The sequence below is a fragment of the Oncorhynchus clarkii genome, chromosome 18 (genome assembly GCF_045791955.1).
Source record: "Oncorhynchus clarkii lewisi isolate Uvic-CL-2024 chromosome 18, UVic_Ocla_1.0, whole genome shotgun sequence".
NCBI classification, from domain to species: domain Eukaryota; kingdom Metazoa; phylum Chordata; class Actinopteri; order Salmoniformes; family Salmonidae; genus Oncorhynchus; species Oncorhynchus clarkii.
The window spans coordinates 22,032,374-22,054,359 of NC_092164.1; the positions used below are offsets into that span (position 1 = coordinate 22,032,374).

The 21,986-nt window shown below is 41.8% G+C and overlaps 1 pseudogene; it reads right to left on the bottom strand.

Moving 5' to 3' along the window:
- Positions 1-1,580: 1,580 nt before the first annotated feature.
- LOC139372273 (gastrula zinc finger protein XlCGF62.1-like) lies at positions 1,581-21,921 on the bottom strand (annotated as a pseudogene).
- Between the last annotated feature and the right edge of the window lie 65 nt (positions 21,922-21,986).

Consider the following 21,986-nt stretch of genomic DNA (forward strand, 5'->3'; position numbering starts at 1 on the left):
TTCAGGAGTCACCTGTGTTACAATGGGCTTGTTTGTGTGGAAAGGCCGAATCATTCGACTGCAGCCGAAAGTCGGACACTGATGTGGTTTCCAACAGCAAGGCTCAGTGTAACATGGCAGTGTTTCCATAAACATGTCTCCAAACCCCCATATCACACACTCAAACTGTAAATATACTGAACGTGTGTACACTATCATCAATTGAGGAGAGGGTGCTTCAAATAACACGTTCATTTGTTCACATCTACTGTATACATATGAATCGCAGCAAAGCTGCCTTCTGTTTCAGTCACGTCTTTCATCCCACTCGTGTGGGTCAAACAAAAACACTCTAATCATTGGTTGACAAATAATGCTTTCCACAGTGCAGGCGATGATGGTGAGGAGCACCTGCAGAAAATAATTGAAGTCGACTGCAGTCGAAACGTCATGACACGGTTGTTGTAAAGTTCCTGTAGGCACAAGTCGGATCCTTTTTGTCCCCGAAGTGCAACACACTTTAAAAGGTTTGACAAAAGGTGACCCGCTCGAACGTGCCCAATGTTTTGTCTTTCAATTAAGTTCATGCAAGAAATGATCATTCTAGATCACCTTATTATAACTCTTTCCCACATGTAGTTATCCCCATTATCTCTGGTCTGTACCGTTTATAGTGCATGGGGACCAGAGGAGGCTGGTGGGGGGAGCTCTAGGAAGACTGTCTCATTGTAATGGCTGGAATGGAGCTGATGGAATGGTACCAAACACAAACCTATAGAAACCACATGTCTGACTCCGTTCCATGAATTCCATTCCAGCCATTACAATGAGACAGTTCTATATAGCTCCTCCAACCAATCTCCTCTGATGGGGACGCTGTGGTGTGTTTGTGGTCTTACCACCTACTGATACAAACAGAAAAAGAACACAATCGGTAGTGAAACTGGCAGTTATAGAAGATGACTATACAACATAATCAAGTTTAAAAAACTATGAACAATAGTAACTGTATTTGAAGTATTACAAATAGCCAAAGGCATACAGTATATTATTCACCCAAGAACCGTATCTCCACTCACAGGTGGAAGTTACAACATGTGCCTCATAATCTTCTGTCTGATGCCCTTCTCCCACACAGGGCATAGTTTCATCTTTCTGGTGGGGCTACACAATGTTCTGATCTCAGTGGAAAAATAGTTTTACAGAATGGAAAATGACAGGTTATGTAGAATATGCCCTGATTATGACCTTTAATGGAGAGCGAGCCTCAGGGCTACCAGAGTAAAGGTCAATCAAGTGTTTCCTCAGGTGAGCCGTTGGGCTTTCGGGCTTTGTTTTGAAGCATTCATTTGACTTGTACGATTCCTCTTCTGTGTGTTCTCCGGTGACTATTCAATGCACGTCTGGCACTAAAGCATTTTCTACAGAAAACGTGTAATGTGTGAATGTCTCATATGCAGTGTCAAATAAAAGGCAGTTGTGAACGATTTGCCAGTCATGGTATTTAATGTGGTTCCTCCCCTCCGTCTCCTCAGACGATTCAGATTGGAAGGAGTGAAAGAAACTATATTTCTATTTAACACATGTGATTACCTCCAGTGCTACATAAGATTACCCCCCCCCCCCCCTGTGTGAATCATATTGTGATACTTCAGAGAACTAACCTGAGCAAAACATTTGCCACAGACCTGTCAGCAATGTGATTTCTCCCCTGTGTGAATACTCCTATGACTATTCAGATAACAAACTCGAAAGAAACATGTGATAGTTAAGATATCCAGCTTGGGGAGAGAAAAAACATTTGCCACATTCACCACAGCGATGTCGATTCTCTCATGAGTGTATCATGATCCTATGAGAATTCAGTATTCCAATCTAAGTGAAACATTCACCACGATCACTACAGCAAAATTATTTCTCCTTGTGCAAAATATGATTTATTGTCTTAGGAAAATGCCTGCCACAATACTGACAGTGATATGGTTTCTCTTATTTGTGACTCCTTTGCACTGGTGATTTCAGAGCCATGGATTTTCTACAGTTAGAGCAGATAATGAAGCCTTGTCCTTTTTCTGTCTGCAAAAGCGTCCTCTTTGATTTGCGCAGGGGCCGAGAGTCATTGGTTGGCTATGAGGAGTCCTCTTCTCTTCCTTAGGTTCTGTTTTGATCTGTTCAGTTGAGGCCATTCTGTCTTTGTACTCTTCACTTTGGGTTTGTGAGGACTGAGTTGAGTACTGATCATAGTCACTTTTCACCCAGGCAGGAGTGAATACAGAGTCTTCCTCCTCCTGGATGATACTGAATTCCCCCTGTTCCTCTTTAATCTGTATGGGGTTCCAGTCATCTTTCCCCAGACTGGGGCTCCACTCCTGCTTATAACGCTGCTGCTCAGGGGAAAGCTCCTCTTCAGAGACAATGACCTGCTGGATATCTGAAGGGAAGGCGAAAGGGTAAGTTAGAACTGAAATGCTGATTAGTTGGTTTTTGCAACGCCAGTATTTACACACACGCTGATGAGATATGTCAGATAGTCCATCAACGCCTAAGCTCATAGGGTCTAGGATAGGATATGTTCAGGAATTGGCATCTTACCTGTACTGTTGTCGATTGACCCAAACAGTTTTTGAAGTGTATATAATGAGCAATCATTTTACCAGCAGTAGCAATCTGACTTGACTGATTATAATGGAAACGGTATAGCTCAATACTGGTATAAACACCACCAATGGTCCATTTAAAAAATGCAAGGGTAGTACAGCGAGCGACTTTGTCTTCAGAGGTTGTATATCATTTCAATGGTTTATTCTATTTACAATTAAAATGATTCATATTGACTACATTTGTGATGATAATCATGATTGATATTCACTACATTTGAGACGTGTTCATTGATTTCGCTATATGAAACCAGTATGGACTGTAGAGTTAGAATGTTAGACCCCCAAACCCCGATCAGACCAGGGCAATTCCAGTCAAATATCAGGAGGAAGATCGCTTGATTAACAGTGGCCTGCAGTTGAAGGGCTGTGGCGCAGACGGACCACAAACTGCTGCCAGCTGCGGGCCGGCAACTGTCTGTCGGAGACGGCCCTAGTAAAGTGCATTAGCTGATGGAATAAAACGTCTCTCATCATTAGCCATTGACAACATGGTGCTATTTAGCCACAAGCAGCAGATTTTTGACCAACATTTACATGGCGATACTTTCTTCATTCTCGACTTGGAAGCAACCAGTGTCTTCTAAACTCCCATCGCTAGTTGCAGGTAAAACGTTTGAATTGAGAAAATGCTCCATTGTTAAATAAAATACATTTTTGCTCCATTAAGTAATTCAACAATGTATAGGCTACGCTGCCATTTTAGAGTATATTTGTCTTGTCTCATTGATCATTGAAAAGCAACGCTTGATTTCTGAGATTTCATTGTTCCCTCCCTTTTTTTGGGGGGGGGATTTCAGTCTGCCTAGTGTAAACTTGAACGTTATGAAAATTCTGAGTTTACTGTGAACACTGAGGCTGTATCCACTTTAAGTTATAGTTTTAACAGCGGTCAAGTAGGCTACTGTGGCTATTTGATTGTAATGTAGGCCTACCAGAGTGGTCTACCATCAAAAACAACAGAGAAAATACATCCCATAACATTTTAACACGGAAATAGCTGGTCGATCATTCAGCCTACAGTAGCAGACAATGTGTGGTGTTCAATGTAGGCCTATATTCCATTAGACTATTGAAAAAAACATGCAGGTCTTGACATTAACCTGTTTCTCCACTTATCCTTCAGACAAGGTGACTTAAAAATGTTGTGTTGTTTGATGCAAGAAACAACTTTCCAAATAAAATGCATCATTATTCCCATACCATTATTACAGAGAGTCAGACAAATGATGCTACCCTTTGGCTACTTGTTGTCTACTTAGTTTATTCAAGCCGGTCTCAAAATGTAACACTGCCCCTTTAAGACAAAAAAAAAACTCTGTACCTTTCATCTTTTCAACCTAAAGATGACAAAAAATCAGTTTTGACAATCACAAAATGATTTATCAATGTGGATAATGTAGCTAGTTTGACCATATTGTCAATGTTAAGCAAGCTAGCTAACTTTTATTATTGGCAACGTTTGCTAGCTTATCTAGCTAGCTAAAATCGCATTGGTTGAAGAATTGTACCGACTTCAAAATCACCTGAAAACAATCATGTTGGACAAGCAATCCAGTGACTCACCAAAGTGTGTCTGGACTCAGAGCATAGGACTGGGTAATGTCCAGATTGCATAATTGCGGCAGTGCAGGAGAGACACATAAATAAAATATCTTCAGGCCACCAATGGAATATGCCACACTAGCAACACTCCTCAATGGCTGTCCTCTGGGTCATGTCTATAAATGATGCAGCTAATGGAAAAGAGATTTGCATGTTTGAGTTCGTCAGGGAGATTTTTTTCCCCATTTTTACTAGATCAGCAAGTTCTCTTAACTTGTCACTTCTGACATTAGCGGCATCCCATCTATCCAAAGCCTGTCCTATTGGCTGGAGTCCTGAACTAGGGTGTAAAGGGAATATAAACACCGTTCGCCTCTGCACATGTATTATTGTTTTTGTTTCGTTTATAAGACGGAGCCGAATAGCATCATGGTAATAAAAAAAAAACGCAATACATAGGCTACTGTACTGTATTAATGCGCATGTAATTATGTGCAATGATTTCCGAGGGGGGGGGAGGGGGGGGGGGGGGGCGTTCGCTGTTTGAAGTAACGTTTTTGTTGTAATATCGCGAACTGACGTAACAGTTTTACCATTACTGATTCCAGCTTTAAGTTGCCCTGTGCCATCATGATCCCTCTCAAAACGTATTCCTTCCCGACCTTCAATCTCTCTATATATATCTCTCAATTCGCTGTTTGAAGTAACGTTTGTGTTGTAATATCGCGAACTGACGTAACAGTTTTACCATTACTGATTCCAGCTTTAAGTTGCCCTGTGCCATCATGATCCCTCTCAAAACGTATTCCTTCCCGACCTTCAATCTCTCTATATCTCTCTCTCAATTCAATGTCTTTATTGGCATGGGAAATATATGTTAACGTTGCCAAAGCAAGTGAAGTAGACAAACAAAAGTTTATTATCGCTCTCTCTCTTGCGCTCTGTAACTCGTGGCACTTACCTCTCCTTGCCACTTGGAGCCGCAATGGTAGAAGACAGCACATACAGTGTGGATATGAAACTAGTACACAAATCAAATTTTATTGGTCACATACACATGGTTAGCAGATGTTAATGCGAGTGTTGCGAAATGCTTGTGCTTCTAGTTCCGACCGTGCAGTAATATCTAACAAGTAATCTAACAATTTCACAACAACAACCTTATACACACAAGTGTAAAGGAATGATTAAGAATATGTACATATAAATATATGGATGAGCGATGGCTGAACTGCATTGGAAAGATGCAGTAGATGGTATAGAGTACATTATATAAAGTTGCATTGTTTAAGTGACTAGTGATACATTTATTACATCCAATTATGAATTATTAAAGTGGCTAGAGATTGAGTCTGTATGTTGGCCGCAGCCACTCAATGTTAGTGACGGCTGTTTAACAGTCTGATGGCCTTGAGATAGAAGCTGTTTCAGTCTCTCGGTCCCAGCTTTGATGCACCTGTACTGACCTCGCCTTCTGGATGATAGCGAGGTGAACAGGCAGTGGCTCGGGTTGTTGTCGTCCTTGATGATCTTTTTGGCCTTCCTGTGACATCGGATGGTGTAGGTGTCTTGGAGGGCAGGTAGTTTGCCCCCGGTGATGCGTTGTGCAGACCTCACTACCCTTTGGAGAGGCTTACGGTTGTGGGCAGAGCAATTGCCGTACCAGGCGGTGATACAGCCCGACAGGATACTCTCGATTGTGCATCTGTAAAAGTTTGAGTGTTTTTGGTGACAAGCCAAAAACAGTGGTAAAGAAATTGCCCAATTGTCATACTTGAGTAAAAGTAAAGATACCATCATAGAAAATCAAGTAAAAAAGTGAAAGTCACCTAGTAAAATGCTACTTGAGTAAAAGTCAAAGTATTTGGTTTTAAATATACTTAAGTATCAAAAGTAAATGTAATTGCTTAAAAATAATTAAGTACAAAAGTAAAAGTATAAATTATTTCAAATTCCTTATATTAAGAAAACCAGACAACACTTTTCTTGTTTTTTTATTTACGGATAGCCAGAGGCACACCAACACTCAGACATAATTTACAAATGAACATGTGTTGTTTAGTGAGTCTGCCAGATCAGAGGCAGTAGGAATGACAAGTGATGTTCTTTTCTTGATAAGTGCGTGAATTGGACCATTTCCTGTCCTGCTAAGCATTCAAAATGTAACAATTATTTGTGGGTGCCAGGGAAAATGTATGGAGTAAAAATGGCATAATTTTATTTAGGGATGGAGTGAAGTAAAGTAGTCAAAAATAAAGTTAAGTGCAGATACCCCCAAAAAACAACTTTAATAGTACTTTAAAGTATTTTTTACTTAAGTACTTTACACCACTGCTAGTACACTTCTTCACACAACAGTCACACACATCCCTTTGTGTATGGAAAACTTACTTCATGATTCTTCTAATGTACTTATAATGGAGTAAGTCTTTCCCTAGGCACCCAAGCCATTCCAGAGTGTGCGTCCTGACACAAAGCACTTCTCTATTAAACTAACTTTGCTCACCCAGCTGTCGGACTGTGTCAGTGGAGACAGAGGACAGCAATAATGAAAGCAGGAGGTTTGGAAAAGTGTGTTAACACTGCATTTGAAGAGCTGCCATTGACAGAGGCAGACAGGTAAGTTCCAAATGGAAACCCACTCCCTACATAGTGCACTACTTTTGACCAGAACCCTCTAGCCCCTAATCAAAGGTAGTGCACTGTGTAGGGAATAGGGTGACTTTTAGTACGCAACCAAAGTGAAACAGCACTTCCTGTCTGACAGCTCTCCGTTAGTGGAGGGTTCTCTCGAGTGGAGTGTAAGGGCGGGTACATCCCCTGGGATGCCACTGGTCTAGCTCTGTTTCTTCTGGAGAGAGAGGGATGCCACTGGTCTAGCTCTGTTTCTTCTGGAGAGAGCGGGAGCCACTGGTCTAGCTCTGTTTTTTCTGGAGAGAGAGGGAGCCACTGGTCCAGCTCTGTTTCTTCTGGAGACTGAGAGCGAGCCACTGGTCTAGCTCTGTTTCTTCTGGAGAGAGAGGGAGCCACTGTGATTATGCAGGCAGCCCAATTCTGATATTTTTTCAACCAGTTGGTCTTTTGAACAATCACATAAAAATTCTCATCACTTGGAAATTTAATTCACAACCTCTCGGTTGCTAGCAACCTGAATGTATGCCACTGGATCTGTGGGTATGATAAAAAAAATAAAAGTTTAGAACCAATAGGCATTCTGTCATTTGTCCCTGTAAGGGAACCCTTTTGAAGAACCCTCTGGTTCCAGATAGAACCAATACCAGGTTAGGTTAGGATATTTCAGATATGATTTAGGCACACACTGTTAAAGATTCTGTAATTTGACGGTAAGTTACCATCTACTGTGCATTTTCCAGTAACTTAATGGCTGTTGGTCACTGGGAAATTCCTGTTTAATTTTCAATAACTTACTGTCAGCTGGTTGCCATGTAGTAATACAACATTAGAGCAATTTCCAGGCAACACACTCCCATTAGGTTACGGTGAAATGCAAAGGACGCTCTTAAATATCATATGCTTTTACAACAATTGCAGAACTGACAGTGTTAAAAGAGGTGCTTAACTTCTGACAACAACCATCAACCACTTAAACTGGTACAACACTTCCACTGACAGTTGGCACATATACACATATATTAGATTACACCCCCAAATATGATAATGAGCCCCACTGGTTCATTGCCCCCACCTAAATTTCAAAGCAGATGATTGTACCTTTTATTAAAAGTATTGGGTAGAATTTTTTTTACCATTATACTAGATTATCCACACATGTACCCTAAAAGGAACTGACCAGTTCCATGAATTCCTATGTGTTCCTACCGTATGTGTACCTTTGACCTTTTTGAACCACAGGGAACAACACTGTACCCTAACTGTACCCTAATTTTGAAAGTACCTGGTGACACTGCTAACACATTTATGTCATTCCACCCAAAAGCTTGCAAGTTCAAATCCCCAAAGCATCTATGAACACTTTGTATCAAATGTCCCTGAGCACTGCTATTTTTTATGTTGGTGTTGTCAGATAATCAGAAAATTATTTAATTGATTCAGGCCAACTTTTAGCAGAGAGCATACATTTATTTTTGCCATTAAATCTGTGATCAATCTCTGTCATGCCACAGATTTGGTGGTGTAGCAGGAAATTATTTTCATTCGTATGCAGGCGGTTTTGGGTTCAAATCCCAAGTGAGGTATAGACTAGTAATCAGCATTCAGCAGAATACTGTCATTTTACAGCAATAAGACCTTATTTCAGCTAAAAAAAAAACAGTAACTTGTAGTTGTTTCCTTTACTTTACCTGACAAAGAACTGTTTGTTTTGTGTATGCTGGTCCAGCATGCTCTAGCTCAGGGATGTGAAACTCCAGTCCTCAGGGGCCTGATTGGTGTCACACTTTTGCCCCAACTAATCCACCTTGTTCCAATAATGAACTAATCATGATCTTCAGTTTAGAATGAAATGAGTTTAATCAGCTGTGTTTGCTAGGGATGGGGAAAGGTGTGACACCACTCCGGTCCCCTAAGGACTGGAGTTGTGCATCCCTGGTCAAGCTGGTCTGCAAAACCACACCCATCATTATCATATTTCCCAGCATGGTCTATCGCAGTTTGATTATTTAGAATTGTTTGTTTCAACATCTGTGTTTTTGCGTGTACATTGATTGATTCATGAATCAATTAATTTATCTAATGCTACACAAAGATGAAATACATTTGACTAAACTAATCCAATCGTTTAGTTGGACTTATTGCACTTATTGGTTCTTCCAGTTTAGATGGCTTAGCTAGTCTCATTCATCTATTTTACACTGGCAGTCATTCTGAATGCAGATTGTGGGTGAAGATAACATTCCAATTGTTGGACATTGCCACTCAGGCTGGATTCCAATGGAAATTAGATATCACTTTGGAAGTCAGCATAAGGTGACTTGATGCTGGTTTTGTGGGTAACCAATTTATGTTGACAGCAAAGACTGGTCACCATTGAAAACAAAAATGAAGGCTGGTTTATGCTGTTTTTTTTTTCATCAGGGTTGACCAAGCTACATATAGGCTATTATGGGGATGGGCCACTCAGACTGCAGGCTGCTGGTTGGGAAACTAGAGTAATGGTAGCAGCATCTCTCCCTCCCTGGGCTATTGATGTAGAAGTAGGAAGACAGGAAGGAGAACTAGAGAGTCTATATGCCTGGCAAGGGCATCGAAGTTAATAAGGCATGAAACACCCATCTCTGAATGGCTTCTGGAAATTACCGTTATGTCTTCACATATGAAGGGACACTGAAGAGAATCACGGTCCATGTTTTTTAAGCAGAGTGTAGCTTCACTTTAGAAAAAAAAAATGTAATTTGAGGACAAGGACATTTTGAACATGACAGGAAAAATCATTGCCACTGTCACACCATTATTCCTTTCTCCAGTGTGGTGCCGATTTTGTAATCTTGTACAGGCCTCTGTATTGTGTTCACAATGGATTCTGTCCTCATCCTCGTTAGCCACTAACTTTCTAAAGAACCTGAGGAGAAAGTACATTGATTTCTAAGCATGATGGGAGAAAATGCTCCATGGTTCCCTGGCTGGCCTGAGATAAAATTTGAGCTCAGATTTATTTTTCCACCGAATGACTTTCAGAAAACAGCCAAGATGCCATTCATCTGATTACCACTAACCTAGTTCCAGGAAAGCTATACATAATTAACACTAGAAGCTTATCACCTAAAATGGATCAATTGAAAGTGTGGGTTCACAGCTCCAATCCAGATGTGTTGGTCATTACTGAGACGTGGTAAAGGAAGAGTGTTTTGAATACTGATGTTAACCTTTCTGGTTATAACCTTTATCGGCAAGACAGATCTTCCAAAGGTGATGGAGTGGCAATCTTTTTACCAAGGATCACCTTCATGCACGGTTGTCTCCACCAAGTCTGTCTCTGAACAATTTGATTTGCTGGTTTTAAGCACTAAACTTTTAAATAGCTCTTTGTTGACTGTTGCTGGGTGCTATCATCCTCCATCAGCACAGGCCTGTACCCTACCTGCCCTAAGCTCTCTCCTGGCCCCTTACACTAAGTCTGAATTTGTCCTGCTTGGTGACTTAAACTGGGACATTCTAAACCACCTGACTTAAGTCCTAAAGCAATGGGACTCCATGGGACTCTCCTCTGTTATCCTCAAAAAGAATCCTGATAGGTATCAGTCTGGTGTTTTCTGTAATGACCATAGTGATCACTGTTTTACAGCCTGTGTTCGTAATGGCTGTTCAGTGAAATGATCTGTCTTGGTTTGTCATAGACGCTTGCTAAAAAACTTTAATGAGCAAGCTGTCCTTCATGAACTGGCCTCTTTAAAATGATATAGAATCAGCTTGATCCCCTCTGTCGAAGATGCTTGGATCTTCTTTTTTGAGATTTCCAGTGGTATTGCTAACAAACACACCCCCATAAACAAAATTAGAATTAAAAACAGGTTCAGCCCCTGGTTTGACCGTGATCTTGCAGAGTTACTCCACCTCAAGAATTGCATTTGGCGAAAGGCTCGGCACACACATACTCAGGCTGACTGGCTATCATTCAGACAAATGAGAAATAAGTGCACTCAGGCTATCCGGAAGGCCAAAGTTAGTTACTTTAAGGAGCAGTTCTCTCTCTGTGGGTCTAACCCCAAGAAGTTCTGGAAAATGGTTAAAGATCTGGAGAATAAACCCTCCTCCTCACAGCTGCCCATGTCCCTTAATGTTGATTATGTGGTTGTTACTGACAAGAAGCACATGACTGAGCTCTTTAATCACCACTTCATTAAGTCAGGATTCTTATTTGACTCAGCCATTGCCTCCTTGCCTGTCCAACATTTCCTCATCTTCCACCCCTTCTAATGCGACTATCCCCGATGCGTCTCCCTCTTTTTCCTCTGCCCCGCTACAAAGTTTCTTCCTGCAGGCGGTCACTGAGTCCGAGGTGCTAAAGGAGCTCCTTAAACTTGACCCCAAAAACACAATAACGAGGCTATATACAGGGGGCACCGGTACCGAGTAAGTGTGCGGGGGTACCGGCTAGTTGATGTAATCTGTATATGTAGGTGGGGGTGAAGTGAGTACCCCCAAGTGTCTTGGGGGTAGAAGCTGTTGAGGAGCCTTTTGGTCTTAGACTTGGCGCTCCGGCACCGCTTGCCGGGCGATAGCAGAAAAAACAGTCTCTAATTTAGGTGATCCAGTTGCAGAGGGAGGTGTTTAGTCCCAGAGTCCTCATGAGCTTCGTGGACACTATGGTGTTGAATGCTGAGCTGTAGTCAATGAACAGCATTCTCACATAGGTGTTCCTTTTGTCCAGGTGAGAAAGGCAGTGTGGAGTTCGATTGAGATTGCGTCATCTGTGGATCTGTTGGGGTGGTATGCGAATTGGAGTGTATCTAGGGTATCCGGGAGGACGCTGTTGATGTGAGCCATGACCAGCCTTTCAAAGCACTTCATGGCTACCGACGTGAGTGCCACGGGGCGGTAATCCTTTAGGCAGGTGGTATGCTTGAAACATAACATAGTTATTACAGACTCGGTCAGGGAGAGGTTGAAAATGTCAGTGAAGACACTTGACAGTTGGTCCACGCATGCTTTGAGTACACGTCCTGGTAATCCGTTTGGCCCAGCGGCTTTGTGAATGTTGATCTGTTTAAAGGTTTTGTTCACATCGTCTACCGAGAGCATTATCACACAGTAATCCAGAACAGCTGGTTCTCTCGTGCATGCTTCAGTAATGCTTTCCTCGAAGTGAGCATAAAAGGCATTTAGCTCGTCTGGTAGGCTCGCGTCACTGGGTAGTTCGTGTCTGGGTTCCCCTTTTTAACTTCCCTAGTTAAATAAAGGTTCAATTAAAAAAAAAAATAGAAGTGGAGGCTTTCTCCTTCAGGAAACCTACTCGAGAAATCTTAAAATATCTAATTTTTCATAACCTGTAGGTAGGAAAGAAGGAAGAACGGGCTGGGGTCTGAACAGAGTTCAGAGATTCTGCTCTTTTCTATTACATTTAGTGAAGACAATATATGGTCTTCACTTGGCATGTAGATTTCTCACTTACGGTATGCACAAATTGCGACATGAGGAGAGGAATGAGCAGGGAAAATGCAAATTCAATACTGTAGTATTTTCTGTTGTTAAAAAAGTGTAGTGTTTTTGCAGACTGTAGTGTTTTGCAGACATTGTAGTATTTGCTACGGTGTTTTTACTATAGTATTCTACAGTATGCTACAACATTCTATAGTAAGTACTACACATGATTGAGGGATAACACAGTGTGTAGTATAGTATACTACAGTTTACTATAGAATTCTATAGTAAGTTCTGTAATATTCTATAGTAAACTGTAGTATTCTTTCATGTGGGTACTCTGTCTCAGAGTGAGTCTGTCTCAGAGTGAGAAAAAAGCAGTGTCATAATTTCCAGAGATGTTATGAGTGGTTGTGCATTCTGATTAGGGTGTATGGCAGGTAAGATGCCTTTCTGTTGTAACACGCAAGTACTATTGCATGCAAACAGCCTGACTCCCATAAAGTCTTGAGTGTGACCCATCACCACAGCAATTAAAACCTGCATGCGGGCTTCTGGATCAGGTTTGCTAACCACCACCAGTCAATCTGTAAACTGAGTTATAGAATTGGTCCAAGCCACAAGGCGCCTTTAAGAAGCTCTAGTCCTGAAGTCTGATCTAGTTGGCCAGTCATAAATAAAAACATAACCACCAGCCACTACCATGTCAAAGCAGGTATGAACTCAGACTTAGCCTATAACTATCTCTTTTAAAATAACAGAGCCAGCATCTAATCTATCAGTAGGGATCTCGAGTTACTTCTCATTAACTGTATGTGTGTGTCTCCAATTACTTCTTGTCATGGAACTCCCAGCAGTTACCCTGCATGGACCGAAAACCAAATTATGCCCCTACTCACTGTCGTCTCCAGTAATCCCACCTAGCCTCTCCCTGTTAGTGGTTATCTGACCGTGTGGCTGCAGCTCCTTTCAACAAAACACTTCCTTCCTCTATCTGCCAGGACCTTCAGGCCTGAAGCACCACAATATTTTTCAAAATAACTGAAGGATGTTTTCTGTCTACTACAATGTCAATGTGTAGTCTACACACAAGAAGATTGCACTTTTTTTTCCCCCAAAGTTAAAAATATTTTGAGTTTTAACTTGCCTCGCGATCCCTCAACTATTATCAGGCAGCGTGTATTACACTGGGGTGAAACCCCCGATTATAGGCTACTTATTGACTCGTCTCTGTTACAGTACCCTGTGTGTCGACTGGTACACGGTGTAAGCCGAGGATCTGTGCCTTTTAAAAGGGTGAGAGATCATTGCGGTCATATCACCTGATTGCATTAGAAGACGAGCGTGTTTCGTGATCAAACCACAGGCCTAATGGGGTGTGCCTAATGTGCTCTCCAGTGGCGTCTACTGTGGTTGTGGAGCTTTCAGTGGTTTTGAGAGAGATTCTAAAGCCACCTTATTACACACACACACACACACACACACACACACACACACACACACACAATCATCGTCATCATCATCAGCTTTCATCTCAATAACAGTCTGAAAAGCTACACAAATGTGTTGTTGCACGAAAATAGGATAGACTAATAGTGTGACAAGTCCATAAATGGTTAGAGCGTTAGACTCCAACCACAGCCGATGTTGCCTTTCACAATGTGTGTGGAATTATACAGGGCTTATAGAGAGAGAGAGAGAAAAAGGGACTGCGTCAAAGAATGGTTATGTTGGAGAGGATGGAGGCAGGCCCAATGCTTGGAGTGAGTCCATATTCCTCACAGCCTTTGTCAGTGGTGAAACGAGTTAAAGCACTTTCATGCAACTCAGCATGTACTGTCTCTGTCTAAATCTGATCCACAAAAGTAGGGCAGGATTTATATGGCAGAATGCACAAAGCCCCGGTGATAGATTCACTGCGAAGAATTCAATGGATAAAGATAAATGCTGCGGATGTCAATTCAACAGACAAAGCTATTACAGCTTAGGCAGGGAATTACGCCAGTGACATGATTGGTTAACAAAAAGCTGGAAACGGCTGTTTTTTTGTCGTCTAAAGGTGCAATCAGTGTTAGTGTGACAACGTCAAGTAAAATATAATTTGACATTTCTGCGTTTGGATTCCAAAATATTTACAATGGGGCAACATGTACATGTTCAGATAGTCATATGAATGTACTGAATGTGCCTTTCATACAAAACACACATGTTAGGTCGAAGCACCCTTGAGACAATTGAGTCCTGGTGGAGAAGCCTGGCCACTCAGCATCTACTAGTATGTGTCACCACATTACGATGTACAGAACAGAGATAGCGGGGTGATGTTTGGTGTAATTATGGTAATGCTGCGTGACTCAAGTACCCCTAATAGATGGGCACTAAGAGTTCTCTGTGTTCCAGACACAGATGATCATTCTGCCGTGCCAAACACGTTCCTGCTGAATCAACTCTCGTTATGAGCAAACACGTGTCTAGGACAGGAGCATCTCAGAGTACAGTCAATCTCAGAGAGGCAGATTTTAACTTTAGTTACTGCTCCTGTGTTTCAGCCACTAGCTGAGTGCTGATCTCTGAGTGAGTGAGTGAGTGAGTGAGTGAGTGAGTGAGAGTGAGTGAGTGAGTGAGTGAGCTGACACACTATAACCTGGCTATTCCCTGTCCCCCACTGGAAAGTCTGGCTCCAGGAAGAGAGAGCACATGTGATGAAGTCATCCTCCTCATCTGTTCCCACAGTCAGAGCTCCTAGTCTCGACCCTAACCAGCCTCTCTGGGGTCTACCCTGTAACCGTTCACTGGGTTAATCAACAACTCAGCTTGCCAAAGTTTCAGACATATTACAAACATGCAGCTTCCAAATTGAAGTATTGTCACAGTAAACATGTTAAAGATGTTGCACTCAGGATAACACCATATCTGCATATTTTGTGCTTGGCTCTACAATTGTCTACCATGGTTTATTGAAGTATAGAAATATCATCTGTATCTCAATCCCACCACATAGAGTAGCCTGAGAAACCAACATGAAGTGAAAGGGTTAACAACATGGCGAGATTCTTCCTCGCATTCCTTCTCTCTCTCTCTCTCTCTCTCTCTCTCTCTCTCTCTCTCTCTCTCTCTCTCTCTCTCTCTCTCTCTCTCTCTCTCTCTCTCTCTCTCTCTCTCTCTCTCTCTCTCTCTCTCTCTCTCTCTCTCTCTCTCTCTCTCTCTCTCTCTCCCTCCCTCCCTCCCTCCCTCCCTCCCTCCCTCCCAGGGTGGTGCTTGAGAGAGAATCTACCTCTGTTTAACCCTTCCACTACCTTGATCACACGATTCTTCAACGTCCTATAGATAGACTCAGAGGAGAGGAGGGGGAGGGGGATATCTATATGCAGTGCGTGGAGAAAACCAATACATCATTCGCACCTCTTTAAGAGGTCAATGCTCAATTTGCAGATGAAATGGAGTGATTTAGTTCCCGTGGTGGAGAGAGTGAGGGAATTGGAAGGCACAGTGCTTTGAATTCAGAGGGGGGGCGAGCAGACGTGAGGAGAGAGGTAGCAGAGAATGGATGCTTTCCATTATATAGAATGTACAAGGACATTACAGTTCCAAATTGTTGAAGCCATGTCGTAGTGCTACAGTATGTGAAACAGGAGAGTGGATCACTGAGCTAAGAGTGTATTACTATCTCATATAGGAACACAATATATTGTAATACCAACTTTTAAGGCACCTTGAGGTTTGTGTTGTGGAGATTGAATTCTCCCACTTACTACAGTTCCTCGAAGCCGTTTCCTTCGGATGCTCGTTTCTGTCTGTGCTGTTGTTCACGTCTTTTAATCAAATGAAACTTTATTCGTCACATGCGCCGAATACAACAAGTGTAGACTTTACCGTGAAGTGCTTACTAACAATCCCTTAACCAACAGTGCAGTTCAAGAAGAGTTAAGAAAATATTTACCAAGTAGACTAAAATAAAAAGTAATAATAAAAAAATAACACAATAAGAATAACGAGGTTATATACAGGGGGCACCGGTGCCGAGTCAGTGTGCGGGGGTGCAGGTTAGTAAAGATAATCTGTACATGTAGGTGGGGGGCGAAGTGTACATGTAGGGGGGGTATCAATGTAAAGGTGGCGATTTTATTAATTGTTCAGCAGTTTTATGGCTTGGGGGTAGAAGCTGTGGAGGAGCCTTTTGGTCCTAGACTTGTTCCTGGACTGTGGCTTAGAGTGCTAAATGAATGCAATGCAAATGTACAATACTCTGATTGTGCCTTATCCTTCTTCGTCTGGCAGTTTTGTGGGCCTTTCATGACGATGTGTAGTTACACTAGCTGCCATCTTTTCGTTAATTGGATTATTTATATACTGTATATACACTACCGGCCAAACATTTTAGAACAACTACTCATTCAAGGGTTTTTCTTTATTTGTACTATTTTCTACATTGTAGAATAATAGAGAAGACATCAAAATTATGAAATAACACATATGGAATCATGTAGTAACCCCCCAAAAAAGGGTTAAACAAATCTAAATAAATTACACCCCCACACCATAACACCTCCTCCTCCATGCTTTACGTTGCGGAGTTCGTTGCGGAGTTCGTTGCGGAGTTCCACAAATTTCCACCGGTCTAATGTCCATTGCTCATGTTTCTTGGCCCAAGCAAGTCTCTTGTGGCTTCTTTGCAGCAATTTGACAATGAAGGCCTGATTCACACAGTTTCCTCTGAACTGTTGATGTTGAGATGTGTCTGTTACTTGAACTCTGTGAAGCATTTATTTGGGCTGCATTTCTGAGGCTGGTAACTCTAATGTACTTATCCTCTGCAGCAGAGGTAACTCTGGGTCTTCCATTCCTGTGGCGGTCCTCATGAGAGCCAGTTTCATCATAGCGCTTGATGGTTTTTGCGACTGCACTTTCAAACTTTCACATTTCTTTACATTTTCCATATTGACTAACCTTCATGTCTTAAAGTAATGATGGATTATCTTTGCTTATTTGAGCTGTTCTTGCCATAATATGGATTTGGCCTATCTTCTGTATACCCCCCCCCCCCCCCCTCCCCCAACTGATTGGCTCAAATGCATTAAGAAGGAAATATATTCCATAAGTAAATTTTTAAGAAGGCACACTTGTTAATTGCATTCCATGAAGCTGGTTGAGAGAATGCCAAGAGTGTGCAAAGCTGTCATCAAGGCAAAAGGTGGCTGCTTTGAAGAATCTCAAATATACAATTTGTTTAACTCTTTTTTTGGTTACTACATGATTCCATACGTGTTATTTCATAGTTTTGAGGTCCTCACTATTATTCTACAAATTGTGATAATAAAGAAAACCCCTTTAATGAGTAGGTGTTCTAGAACGTTGGACCGGCAGTGTATATATACTGTATATATAAAGGATGTCTCTTTTCTCCAAAATTCCTATGGAATCCTTTACCCACGTGTGTTTGAAATGAACGACAGAGTGAGTGTCAACTCTGTCAGTCTGAAGTTAATTCAGTCAGAATTAGATTATTCTCTAATTGAAGAGTTCCATGTTCCACCCGACAGGGAATCGAATTGACCCCAACTTTGGTGGATAGGCTACTACCATCCTTCCTGGGTATGGTTGTGGTGCTGGGAGATGGTCCACTTGAACATAAAGTCCATTTGTTTAGATACATATTTCTTAATATCTAAGATGGTAGTCTATTCTGGAGAGTGTGTTTCTGACTGTCCTATGTCACGCTTTCATGTTATTTTCATGTTCATCCACCAGCTTATCTCAACTCAAGCTGTTCGCTCAACAGAGCGGAGATATTAAAATCACAATCTCCCAATTACTTTGCTGTGAAACTAAGGAAACCTATCCTTTTGAGGGAGAAATTAGAGTTTTTTTTCTGTGGTTCTGAGTGGCTACTCTTCTGTCTGAAGCTATACAACTGGCATGGTGTCTGACCTTCAGTGCCAAACACCCCCGCCGAGGCCTGGCTGACAGAGAGAGAAAGTGTTTATAGAGGGATCTGTGTGTCACTCGATACTGTCTCTCTCTCTCTCTCTCTCTCTCTCGCCTTCTACCCCCTCCCAATACTGAGAGAGACATTAGAAGTCGCTTTCTCCATCTCTCCGGTTCCAATACCGAGACACAGATGAAGCATCTCTCACTCTCTTCCTGTCTCTCGTCTCCCCTTCTGTCTCTCAAAACCACAGAGACACACAGACGTGATCTCTGACTCAGACTGTAAATCAATAGAAGCCGTTTATAATCTCAGTCTCTGACGGTCGATATATTGCATTCATTTGAGGTTGGCAGCTACTATCAGTCCGTCTGGCACTCTGACACCAGCCGGTTGGAAGACACAGCAGGGCTTCTTGGCCACTTACATACTCTGAGAAGGCCCTCAGTCCTGTGTTATTACACAATCACCATTTCCTCAGATCTCTAGTGAGTGAGCTTGGAGGAGAAGGAGGAGCCTGTTGTCAATTTCCGATAATAAGCAGTTAATAGGTTCTAGCCTAGGAACAGTGTTGGGGAACCGTCTCTGAAAACATAGTTTATCAAGCTACAAATGACTTCACACTGGAAGGAGTTAAGCTACACCAAAGCTACCCTTAAGAAGAATATACAAAACTACTTCGTGATTTTTTTTATATCGAAATCTGAAACTTCATAGACTACAAATTGCAAGAAAACAGATCGCTCTGCAGTCAGAATGTGTAATGTAGCCTATTAGACACAAAAACTATATTTCAATTGAGAATTAGGTGGGTCTGCTCCCGAAAAAGAAAGGAAATTCTTGCCAGCTTAATAATTAATTTTTTTTTATATTTTAGCAAAAAAAAGTTGTGTGTTGTTCCATTAATTAGCTACACCGCTACATGGCAAAACAAAGTTACAGTGCTTTGCGAAAGTATTCGGCCCCCTTGAACTTTGCGACCTTTTGCCACATTTCAGGCTTCAAACATAAAGATATAAAACTGTATTTTTTTGTGAAGAATCAACAACACAATCATGAAGTGGAACGACATTTATTGGATATTTCAAACTTTTTTAACAAATCAAAAACTGAAAAATTGGGCGTGCAAAATTATTCAGCCCCCTTAAGTTAATACTTTGTAGCGCCACCTTTTGCTGCGATTACAGCTGTAAGTCACTTGGGGTATGTCTCTATCAGTTTTGCACATCGAGAGACTGAAATTCTTTCCCATTCCTCCTTGCAAAACAGCTCGAGCTCAGTGAGGTTGGATGGAGAGCATTTGTGAACAGCAGTTTTCAGTTCTTTCCACAGATTCTCGATTGGATTCAGGTCTGGACTTCGACTTGGCCATTCTAACACCTGGATATGTTTATTTTTGAACCATTCCATTGTAGAATTTGCTTTATGTTTTGGATCATTGTCTTGTTGGAAGACAAATCTCCGTCCCAGTCTCAGGTCTTTTGCAGACTCCATCAGGTTTTCTTCCAGAATGGTCCTGTATTTGGCTCCATCCATCTTCCCATCAATTTTAACCATCTTCCCTGTCCCTGCTGAAGAAAAGCAGGCCCAAACCATGATGCTGCCACCACCATGTTTGACAGTGGGGATGGTGTGTTCAGGGTGATGAGCTGTGTTGCTTTTACGCCAAACATAACGTTTTGCATTGTTGCCAAAAAGTTCAATTTTGGTTTCATCTGACCAGAGCACCTTCTTCCACATGTTTGGTGTGTCTCCCAGGTGGCTTGTGGCAAACTTTAAACAACACTTTTTATGGATATCTTTAAGAAATGGCTTTCTTCTTGCCACTCTTCCATAAAGGCCAGATTTGTGCAATATACGACTGATTGTTGTCCTATGGACAGAGTCTCCCACCTCAGCTGTAGATCTCTGCAGTTCATCCAGAGTGATCATGGGCCTCTTGGCTGCATCTCTGATCAGTCTTCTCCTTGTATGAGCTGAAAGTTTAGAGGGACGGCCAGGTCTTGGTAGATTTGCAGAGGTCTGATACTCCTTCCATTTCAATATTATCGCTTGCACAGTGGTCCTTGGGATGTTTAAAGCTTGGGAAATCTTTTTGTATCCAAATCCGGCTTTTAACTTCTTCACAACAGTATCTCGGACCTGCCTGGTGTGTTCCTTGTTCTTCATGATGCTCTCTGCGCTTTTGACAGACCTCTGAGACTATCACAGTGCAGGTGCATTTATACGGAGACTTGATTACACACAGGTGGATTGTATTTATCATCATTAGTCATTTAGGTCAACATTGGATCATTCAGAGATCCTCACTGAACTTATGGAGAGAGTTTGCTGCACTGAAAGTAAAGGGGCTGAATAATTTTGCATGCACAATTTTTCAGTTTTTGATTTGTTAAAAAAGTTTGAAATATCCAATAAATGTCATTCCACTTCATGATTGTGTCCCACTTGTTGTTGATTCTTCACAAAAAAATACAGTTTTATATCTTTATGTTTGAAGCCTGAAATGTGGCAAAAGGTTGCAAAGTTCAAGGGGGCCGAATACTTTCGCAAGGCACTGTAACTACTAAAACACTACCAAGACTTTAGTTCAACTACCATCAAGCTACTGTAAAATGTACTTCAATTACTAGTTAAACTACATGTAGTACACACCACAAGAATTCCCCTAACTTCCTTTTGTTCATGGAATCCAAACTATGATATCAATCTGCAACACAGACAGACTGTAGAGTACTCTGCATGTAACCCTATCACCAACCCCTTTCCTTTATCCACTCAAACCCCCCCCCCCCCCCCCCCCGCCTGCCTGAGATTCTGGGAATATCCACTCTACTTCCTGGAGGTCACATCAAAGCCATCTAATCAGATCTATTATCCTCATGTTGATCTTCACCCCCTGGACATGCAGAGGAATCACAGGAAAACACGTGGAATGGTTACCACACAGACCACACTGTCATGCATCTACCCAGAGTAAACACAACATGTCATCTGGATCTTTTTGCTTTGTGCCAGTTGTCTATTCCTACCTGGGTACTCGGCGTGAAAGCTTTTTGATGTGAGTTTTGTCTTCCATCTCTCATAAATATCCTTATTATGACCAAGAGGCAGACTGTAATCAATCAATTTACATTCTCCCATCATCACCACTCTGAAGTACAAAGAGAAGGATGTGGAGACACAAACAGGTTGTTTCCCTATATACGCTTGCCAGGCTGGTCTGTTCTCCTACAGAGAAGACGTTGGTTCAATATTGAGTAATGAATATCTCTGTCCTCCAAACAAGATGGCAGGTGTTTGGCAGGAAATCAGCTCCTACTGTGTCTCCATTGGAGCATTCGTTCACTCCTTTTACACATATTTACTAGTCTCTCTAGAGACCGACAGGTTGCCTCCCTCAATATTCCATTGTTCTGGCCATTGCCTAGCTCACAATGCTCCGAGGTCTGGGACATCCGAGACTACATATTTACCAGTCCCTTAAACCCTTCCTCATCCAGCTTGCTCTGTACATTCAGACTCTGTATAGCTCTTATCTATGGCAGAATACAGGTGACTATCAGAGCATACAGTAAGTTATTGTAAAGTAGAACTTACTTCGCTCTGCCCTTCCACTGTAGGTTAACAAACCCATTGAGATATAGTAATAAGGCCATAGTCCATTCTGTGAGGATCAACGCACCCAGAGGGTTCGTGACTGAGCTAACGTCTCAGGGCAGCCAAGTTTACTTTTTTGGCTCCTACTGCAATTTGAACGCTTCCTGTTTATTCCAGATGCTCAGTCAGTCACACAACCTGACTCAGTTCATTCCTACTGA